This window comes from Pteropus medius, unplaced genomic scaffold (assembly GCF_902729225.1).
Source record: "Pteropus medius unplaced genomic scaffold, Ma_sr-lr_union100, whole genome shotgun sequence".
Taxonomy (NCBI): domain Eukaryota; kingdom Metazoa; phylum Chordata; class Mammalia; order Chiroptera; family Pteropodidae; genus Pteropus; species Pteropus medius.
The window spans coordinates 22,693,932-22,704,602 of record NW_024346667.1 but is presented as its reverse complement, the minus strand read 5'-3'; positions in this window follow the sequence as shown (position 1 = coordinate 22,704,602).

Below are 10,671 nucleotides of genomic sequence, written 5' to 3'. Positions count from 1 at the left end.
CCCTTCATCTCTGTTCTTGTTTGTAGCAAAACGCCTGAGATACCTATTTTTTTTAAATTAACTTGTCTTCTGATTTAAAAAATTATTTTGAAAAATTTTAAACATATGCAAAAGTAAAGACAGTATAATGATCCTCCATATATCATTACCCAGTTTCAACAATGATAAACATCTTTTTTTTTAACAAGGGTGATCACTTCGTAAGGTAACAATTACAACCATTTTGTCAATCTTATTTCATTGACTCTTCTTCCCTAAATCTTCTGGAGTATTTTAAAGCAAATCCCAGACATCATATCACTTCATCTATAAATACTCCAGTATACAGATAATGACTATTAAAAATGCCAAACACAGCACCAATATCACATCCAATAAATCTAAATGCATAATCAAGATGTAAATTTCTTAGATTGCCTCAAAAACCGTCTTTTTATAATAGATTTGCTCAAATCAGGCTCTACACACATTGCATATAGCTGGTATGTCTTTTAAGTCTTTTTTTTTTGATCTGTAACAGTTTCCCTCCCCCACTGTTTTTCATGTTATTTATATTTTGGGGTTTTTTTAAAGGTGATTTTTCTTGTAGAATTTCCTACATCCTAGAATTGGCTCCTTGCATCCTCATGGTTTTGTTTAGCATGTTCCTCTCTCTCCTATAGTTCCTGTAAATTGGTAGTTACATCTTGAGGCTTGATTCTCTTCTTCCTTTAATCCTCTCCAGTCATGAGTTCACCCTACTATTGCTCAAAAACAGTGTTGTCAAGTTCATAAATGACTCACATTGCTAAATCTAATGGCCCATCCTCAGGCTGCTTCTTCCTTGATCCATTAACAGTATTTGATCACTTCATTCTTGGTGTTTTTGCTTTATTTGGCTTCCAGGACACAACACTTTTGTGGTTTCACTTTTACCTCACTGGCTGTTCCTTCTCAGCCCTTTTTGCTGGCTCCTCTTTATCATTCCTGCCTCTGTTGGGAGTGATATAGGATAATAATTTCTCAGTTCTTTTTTCTGTCTGCACTGATTCCATTGGTGATCTCGTCTACTTCTCAGACTTTACCATTTTATACATGCTGACTTCCTAATTTATAGCTTCAGCCTGGATCTCTCCCAAGAAATCCAAATTCACAGAGCTACATGTTTATTTGATATGTCCATCTGAGTGTCTAACAAGCATCCCAACTTGATTCATGTGCATAATTTGACACCAGACAGCCTTCTAAACCTGCTCTCTCAGACTTCCTTATCCTGATGGATGGCAACTCCATCTTTCCAGTTTTTCAGGTAAAAAAATCTTAGAATCATTACAGACTCTTTATTTTTCTCTCCCCTAGATAGAATCTGTCAGCAAATCCAGGTGACTCTATCTTCAAAATAAACCATAATCTGTTACCTTAATTCAATCTATTGTCATCTCTTGCCTCATACCATGGCCTCCTCACTGCTCTCTCACCCATTCATTTGCTCTTATCACAGCAGCTAGAGTGATCTTTTCACAATATAGATCACGTCAGGTCACTCCTCTGCTCAAAATATCCCCTTGATTGCCCCATTTCCGTGGAGTCAAAACCAAAGGCCTTAAAATGACCTATAAGACCCTCAATGTCCTGCTCCACCAATACTTTCCTGACATATCTCCCAATATTCTACCCCCTCACTTATTCCACTGCGGCCACACTGGCCCTCTTGCTGTTTCTACCACATGCCTTGGGCCCTTTCGACTCACCTTAGCATTTGGTGTTCTGCCTGGGATGTTCTTCCTGCGATATCAGCACGGCTCACTCCCTTACCTCTTTCAGGTTTTGCCTTTTCAGTGAGCCCTGTCTTGACCACTCTCTTTAAAATTACACACCCCAAAAGTAGAATTGATGGGTCGAAGAGAATAAGCATTTGTTTTTGATAAATATTAAAATATTACCAAATTACTTTCATCAGTAATGTGTGACTGACTATACAAGTTTCCCCCATAGCTTGATCAATTGTGGCTATTAACAACTTTTGAATTTTTGACAATCAGTGTATTTTTAATTTGCATTTCTCATAAGGGAGTTTGACTATCACTATAAGAGCAATTTGTATTTCCATTTCTGAAAACTGTAAATTCATTCCTTTGTCTACTTTTCTAAAGATGTTGGTATTTTTATTTGTAGAAGCACTTTATACATTATGGAAATTAGTTAATTGGTCTGTGATAGGAGTTGGAATAAAATTTTTCCAGTTTGTCATTTGTCCTTGACTTTATTAATGGGTTTTTCTATGCAGAATTTTTAAAAACTGGAAGTCTAATTCATCAATATTTTCTTTTATGGGTTCTAACTATTGCATCATACTATAAAAGGTCTCTCTCGCCTGAGATATATTTTTTTTTATCACAGTTTTCTTTAAATTTAAATCTTTTATCTATCTGAAATTCATTCTGGTACAAGATGTGAGATACACTTCCAACTTTATTGTTTTTCCAGATGGCCACCCATTTGTCCCAACGCCATTTATTGAATGCTCCATATTTTCTCCATCCTGTGAAGTACCACCCAGGAAATTCTTAGGCACACTTTAATGGTTGTAAGCTTAAGTTGAGGCAACAGTGTTTTCTCTTTGTGAAACCAATCGTGGCATGCAGAGACCTCATACTTGCCACTGAGAGCTGCAAACAAGTCAAACCTGTAATGTGCTGAAAGCCCACACCTAGTAAATGCATACATAATGTCACCAAATTGTAGCTTGAAATGTTATGAGCACCTGATTCTCATATAGTTAGTTCCTCCACCCACACACATTCTCTTCAATAAGGTCAAAGCTGGCAGGGAAGAGTCACATGGTTTTGGTTGGTTGTTTTGCAGACTTACTCCACCGACAAGTGAGGAAGACCAGAACTTAATATTAGCCAACCATTCTGAACTATGGAGAAGAAAAGTGTTATTGTAATCCTCATGTTCTCTTTTAGATTTTGAGCATATTATTGTGACATCAGCATTCCAGGCTTCATGACTTTTTATTTCAATTAGTATAATTTCATCCCTTGGCACTCAACTAGCTGTGAAACCAGGCCATTGGGTATGGATTATGAGGGCTAAAGTTTTGGGCATAGAACTGGTGATGTCATATGAGACCATTAAAGCTCGTTCACCTGGCACTATCTACTAGGATGCTTTTTAAACTAAGACACACATCCATTGTTAAGTGAAATTATATTGATAATGTTTACACTAAGATACTGCAAAGTCCAGCTATACCTTTTAAATTAAGTTCTGAATTGTCAAAAATAATTATGAGAAATATATTTTAAGGCTATGTGGCTGTGTTCCTTAATGGAAATACTGTATGACATAGTGGTTAAGGGTTTTGTTCAAAACGTAGACAGGGTAAGTGTAATCCTGATTCTCCTACCTTTTATCTGAGTAACTTCGAGCAAATAATCTAACTTCTATAAACTTAATTTCCTCATATATAAAATGATTATAAAAATAGCATTTGCTGTTAGAGTGATTATTAATGAGAAAATTTATTTAAAGCATGAGTAAGTTATTTCCCCCCTATCTGGCTGGCAAAGATCAAAAAGTTTAATAATACATTTGGTGGTGAGAGTGTAGTGGAGACAGTGTAAATTGGTACAACCACCACTAGCTGGAATTTACCAAACAAATGTATTTGTAAAGGAACAAATTGATAACTATATACAGATATTTATTATATTACTGTCATAGTAATAAAAGAGTAGAAACGACTAAGTGTCCATGTAGAATAGGCTGTTTTGATAGACTCATGCAATCAAATACCATGTCATAATAAAGAACAAAATAACATTTATGCTATCAAATGGGATGTTACCAAGATATGTTGTTAATAAGAAGCCAAACGTAGAACAGTGTCTAAAAAAGGGGATGGAGAGTACAGAGCACATATACATATTTGCCTGTATAATCACAGAAATGGGCAAGAAAAACACTCAAGAAAATGGTAGCACTCATTTCCTCTAAGGTTGGATATTTCTGGTGGAAATTTTCTAAGAATTTCCTAAATAGCCAGGAAGCTTTTTACTATATATCCTTTTAGTCTTTTTATTATACTTTGTGAATGTGTAAGTTAGTTTTAAAAAATAAACCACTGTGAAGTTTATGGTACACTCATGACACATAGTAAGCATGCAATACATATTAACACTTATTTAAAATTTCAATTTACTGAGAATTATTTTTCAGTAAAATAAAGATATCCAGAGAATTTTAAAAATCAGCTGTTTAAAATCTAAATACTACAAATTTTATAATATGTAAGTAATTTTAAAAAATAAAATTTAAGAAGAATTAGATCAAATGGCATTTCCCCTATAAAATTGTAAGAGATCTCCAAAGTCGGATCTCCTACTTTTTCCTATAGTGTCTTGAGTCTACCTCCACATTATACTCATGTTATAATGATGCCTCTTTTAGCAAACAGTGAACTCCTTAAAAACAGCAATTCTGTTTCTCATTCTTATAATTATGTGCCAGGCCTAGCATATATTAGGTACTAAATAATGTCTGCTGAATAAGAACTAGTTTTTCCCACTATGTTATACTACTAATGGAAGTACTTCAGCAAATATTATCACTTTATTATATTTGAGTATTTTATTAAACATAAAAGTAAATCAAGTGAATAGAGTCCTCATCCAGCATGTCTCAAGAATTTGAACCCATAGGAATTATTTTCCTAAATCAAATTCCAATTTAATTGTGTAATCAATCATTGTCATCTAAATTCCCCATTTTTAAGCTTAAAATATTTTATTTTATTTATGACCTGAACACACAGCCTCCTTCCACATGGTCCAATCATCACTTTTAAGGAAATGTTCAAGAAGTAACTGAATGTGTTGGCTAAATTTTCTGAAAAGCAACAACTCACATCACTAATGATAAAAACAAAATTTTGAATATTGGCAGATGTTCTCAAACATCCAGGTAGAATAGAGTGATGCTTTCTGTGCCCCGGGGGCATATTTTATAGCCTGTAATAGAAGCAAGGACAGCTGTGACAATTTGGCCTTGAGGTACAAGTTCTTTAGCCACTCTAAACCAGTTTCCTCCTCTGCGAAACGCGATCAAAACACCAGCCTCACAGTTTTTATAGCTAAAGTTAACATTTTTGGATGATTCTTTGTAGTACAGATTTCTGGGGCTTTCAACAGAGTGCCAGGATTTAAAAAGATCCACTGTTGCAGTTTGAGAAAAGTCATAACCCTCTCTGAAAACTTCCTTCTTAGTAAGGTGAGATATTCCATTCTGTGGGCAAAAATACAACCCCAGTTCTTTGCTGCCCACTGATCTGGTATCCAGGGCATTTAAATTAATCTTCAATCAACAGCACAGAAATCCTTCATTTCACATTGTCACTAGTGATGTAGCTACAAGACAGACTGTTAAAAGCTTAGCCGATAATACGGAAAAGTCAGCAGGAATTGCATAAGGAATATAATAACCATTAAGCCCTGTGGCTTTGTTAATCATATCCGTCCTTCAAATTCAAATTCTAGAAATCTATATACCTAGACAGACAGTACTATTCTGGCTACCTACAAAAATAACAACAGTTCATTTGTATAGTTGTTTTTGAGGGTCAATACAAGAAAATATCTTGGAGAGTAGTATATTCTTTGTTTTTGGTATTATCAAGAATGCCATCCACCATGTTATTTAACGTTCTTCTTATACATTAGGGAAGAACCTAGAGATGGCAGACCCATTAGTAAATATTTTGTTTAAGTGCAAAAGCTCTTGAACAGGATTGAGAGGTATCACAGAGGGAAAAATGACAAACTGTGACATTGAACATTACTGAATACTTACTGTGTTCCAGATGGTTTCTGCAGAGTGAGATCTTGACTATTTCTAGCCCATGATACCTTTAAAAAACAGAGAGGTAAGAGGAGGATGTAATTTGAGTGTGGGGACTTGTAGATGACAGTACAATTTTGGACATACCAACTTTGGTGAGATAATGATATAGGAAAGAGGACCCAATAACTTTTATGTGCCAGCTCACTCTTTTGAACTTCAAACTGTCACCACCAGTAATCAGTATTTATCAAGAATAGTTGAAATTGATATTAGAATATAGAAGATACATATAAGATATGGAAAAGTACCTGCCATACATAGGTATTCAGTAATGTTTTAGTTTCAATTTCTATAAATCATTCTGCTAAAGGAACTGAATCTTGCCATGGAAATAAATTCTTTTTCCAAAGACATTTATATGTTTATAGGAATTCTATAGTGTACTTATCATTTTTAATAATTTTAAGGACAGCAAAAATAATGTTAAGATTATTGGGAATAAATAACTGTGAATTTAAGACATCAATTACCCCAAATTATTCCATTAGAGATATAATATTCTAATATTGATATAATATCTATTGACTACTAACATCTTGGCAAAGTCATCAAAGACCTCCATGTCATTAAGTTCAGTGGATGTTTATCAGTCCTCTTTTTATTTAACCTCTCAGGTTTGACAGTCAACCTGTTTTTCACTCTCCTTGAAACATTCCCTGTCCCTAGATTCCATGATACCATATTCTCTTCCTAGTTTGTCTTTCTATTTTTCTTCTCTGCATCCATTGCAGACATATCCTTCTGTCCTTGGCCTTTAAACATTGCAACTCCTTAAGGTTCTGTCCTAGGACCTCTTCTCTACTCACCTCTATTCTCCTCCCCCTGGCAATCACACCGTCTCCATGAAATTATCATCTCTAATACTAATGACACCTAAATTTCTATCTAGATCTTAGACTTCTCCTAGTGTATATCCAATTAACCATTCAATAAATCCACTTGAATGTCTTAAAGTTATCTCAAATTCAGTGTGTCCAAGAACAAACTTATGATATTCCTCTCAAATATTATCTTCTTCCACCGTTCCCCATCTCACTAAATAGCTGCACCAACTTTCCAAGTGTTTATCCCAGAAAGCCATTCTTCTGACACATCCCATATCCAATCCACTACTTAGAACATTTGATTTCACCCTCCCCACATATGCCTTTCTCATCCATCGATTTTTATCCATCTTTACTATCGCCATTTTAGCATAAGCTAAGCTCATCTCTTACCACCAGTAACTGGCTAACTGCCCTCCATATATCCATTATGGCTCCCTTCAATTTTGTTCTCCATGCTAGAACCAGAATAGTCTTTTTAAAATGCAAATCTTTTAATGTTAACCTTGCCAAAAATCCTAATTGATTTATCCTCAACATGCCTCAAAAGTCTCTGTCAATTAATAGGCCCTTACAGACCCTCTCTATATAAACTCTTGTACTTAGTGTAACCTTTCTGTCAAGTCACCAGGATTTGCTACTTACATATCTATTAGTTTCTTTTGCTTTCAATCTCTGCCCCAAATTAGAGAAATTCATGGAGATGCCAGAAGATTGGCATCAACTATTTAATCTCCATGCAAAGTGATTAGAAGAAAATTGAAAAATTTAAATGGAAAATGTTTTATTTGCCCTAGTTTACATTCTATACAGAATATCTTACAAAAGATACAGAAGCCTAATCCACTTTATGAGGCCAGATCAAAGTCAAGTTCTGTAAGAATAAAATAAGTTCTGTGTTAATGTCATCAGGAGCTCATGAGCCCTTTAAATGATATTTTCTTACGCAATATTTAAACATTATAGGTTTAAAGATAGATTGTCAGTTTCTTCCTTTCTAGTACATAATGAAGTAGCTTTAGAATTATACCAGATGACTTTCTTAAGATCTCTAGCACTTATTTGTCTGATATGTAAAATAGGTAATAAGATTACCTACGACAGTTGTTTTGACAATTAAATAACAGAAAGTATCTACAGCACTTAACACAGAGGCTGGCACGTAGCAATGATCAATAGGTGCCAGTTATTTTTGTTTGTGATGGTTATAAACCATTTTAAGGAAGCCCTTTTAAGTTAGATTTCTTTGGAGGAAAGGAATACTAAGGATTTAAACGATGGTTTTCTTGGTGCAAATCATTGTATTATTGATTTTGTTCTATCAGATAAATATGCCTTTTACAACTGAATGGTTAAAATTAATCTTACGATTACTCCTCAGAAAAAGAAAACATATACATCCTCTCTTACCTGGTGTTATTGTAAACTGATCATATGTCTGTCTTTCTGTGTCTGTCTGTATTTTTGTCATCTCACTTCCAGATCCTAGAATAATATTGTCATACCTGGGAGTCCTCAGGCATGAAGTCTAGTGCACCATTTCTGTCTGTGAGATAATTTCTGATGACAAAGGCTCTACTGTCCCCTGGTGGCATCTGCTGTCTCCCACAGGTTCAATGTTCTAGCTCAGAAAACCTCCAATTATTCTTAGATAGTCATACATTTAGCAGGCAGAGCCTGAGAGTTACTTTTCCATTCTGATCTGTTGGTTTTTATTTTTTTGCCACTGGAAAGCTTTGCTCTTACAAAAGATGTTTTGTACAAATCTCTTGCTATGCTAGGGGTCTTTAGTTCCTGTAAAGCAAAGCCTTTTGCAACACCAAAGCTAGGAAGAGTCTCCTTTTTCTCTCTCTCTTTTTTTTTTTTTGTGGTCACATCTTTCTCTCAAAACAATACATACAAAATACATAGCTGCTTGTTGGGGGTTGGGTGATGGTAAAGTGAATACTGGATGGGGTGATAATCTATTAATATTATCCCACCACACTTATGAGGAATGTACAGAAATAGCAGTAACAATAATAGAGCTCTTAGAGCAAATATTCCTCTGTCTCGCCAGATGAAATCATGTCCTTAGCCTTAAGAAATAGTGCATGGTCTTGGTTCTGTTCCTTGCTACACATGGGCAAAAAGACTTCAGAACTCAGAAGCCTTGTTTTAAGTAAGCAGACTGACAATGGGACAGGTTGTCTTCTAGAAGGATTTATATTTCTACTAGAGATCAGTTCTGGAGTGGTTTTGACAGGTATGATTCTATTATTCAGGTTGGTTCTAGGAATATGACAGTTTACATTACTTTGAAAAATCTAGACAGTGAGAGTCACATTCTGTCTTTTACACCTAGAAACCTGTATAACAGGAAGAATCGTGTTATGTTTTCTAAGAATGCAGAGGCATCTTCAAAATATCTTTGCAGTTTTAACTTTCATTTTGAAATATGTTGATATTAGTAATTATTATAATAAAGTGTTAGCTATTTATGATTAATAATTGCTTACTTATTTAGTACATACTATGTGTCAGATACTAAAACATCTAAATAATTATTCATTTAATCCCTATAAAAACCTTAAGATATATATAATATCCTAATTTACATATGAGGAAACTGAGGTACAGAGAAGCTAAATAACTTGTCCAAAGTCACAAGTCAGTATCTTTTAAAGACTGAATTTGAAACCCTGAAGTCTATGCAAGAGTAGAAGCATTTAACTATGCTGCCTAGTTAATCATAATGATATTAATCATGATAATATAGTTAGGAGGTTATGGCATAAAAGTGACACTTCTTGAAACAATAACTTAAAGGCTGATTATAAGCTAATAGATTAGAATAAAAGTTTTAATGTGAATTTTTCGCTTGATATTTGTGAAAGAAAGTTTTAGTTACCAGTTTGCAGCCTGGAAATGAGACTGGTTTAGAGAACGATTTATTTTGACTCCTATTTATCAAGAGACACAAAGGTTATGTGCTGAGCTGTCTTAGATCTTCAGGAAATCACAACTAATAGACACCATGGAATTGAAGGGCAACTCATAAGAAATTAACATTTTTCATTAATTTTAATGTGCCAGACTTTAAAAGGATCAGCATGAAGAGCTGATAATCTTCTCATATTATAAACAAAAGACAAAATGAAATGAAATTTCCTGTTAACATTCTTTTATAAACATTCTTAAGTCCATTAGCATTCTGTATAACTCATTCATTCATTCAAAAATATTTATTGGGCACCTAGTATGTGCCAGACGGAAATGCTGGGATAGAGCAATGAAAAAAAACCAAAAACAAAAAACAAAAAACAAAATCCTGTCTTGTTGTAGTTTAATTCTAATGGAAGAGAGATGAAATAAATAAGTGACTAAACGATTAGAATATTACAAAGTGCTAAGGAACATACCACTTTTATCCAAAATGAGGCTTTATGGAGAGGTGAGTCATATATATAGATTAAATGTTTACACGAATTCCCGTAAGGGAAAAATGGACTACAATAACGCAGTTTTGTCAGGAATCAAAACTGTTCTCTCTTCTGGACTCTCAGCTTCAGCTGTCTGGAGCCGTTAGCCCAACCTCTATCTCTTACTGTTAATGGATGATCAAATAATAACAATACGGCAACAGTAATATGCAACTATTGATTAGCTATCACCAGGATGTGTCAAGCATTGCGCGAAGTGATTTACTTTTTAATTCCTAACACGACCCTGTGAGGTAAGCATTTTCATTCCCATTTTCCAGACAAGCAACTGAGTTTTAGAGAAGCAGTCAAAAACCAGTTAGTCGCAGACCTGAGGCTGGAATGGGGACGACTGTCTCCAAAGCCCTTCTACACCTCGATGATAGGAAAAGCGATGAAACGCAAGCGAAAAGAATAAAAAGAACTGAGGCTGCAACGTCAGTGAATGAGAAAAGCAGACAAAACACAGGGCCTAAGGCGCACCGGCTCAAGTTCAAGGAAAC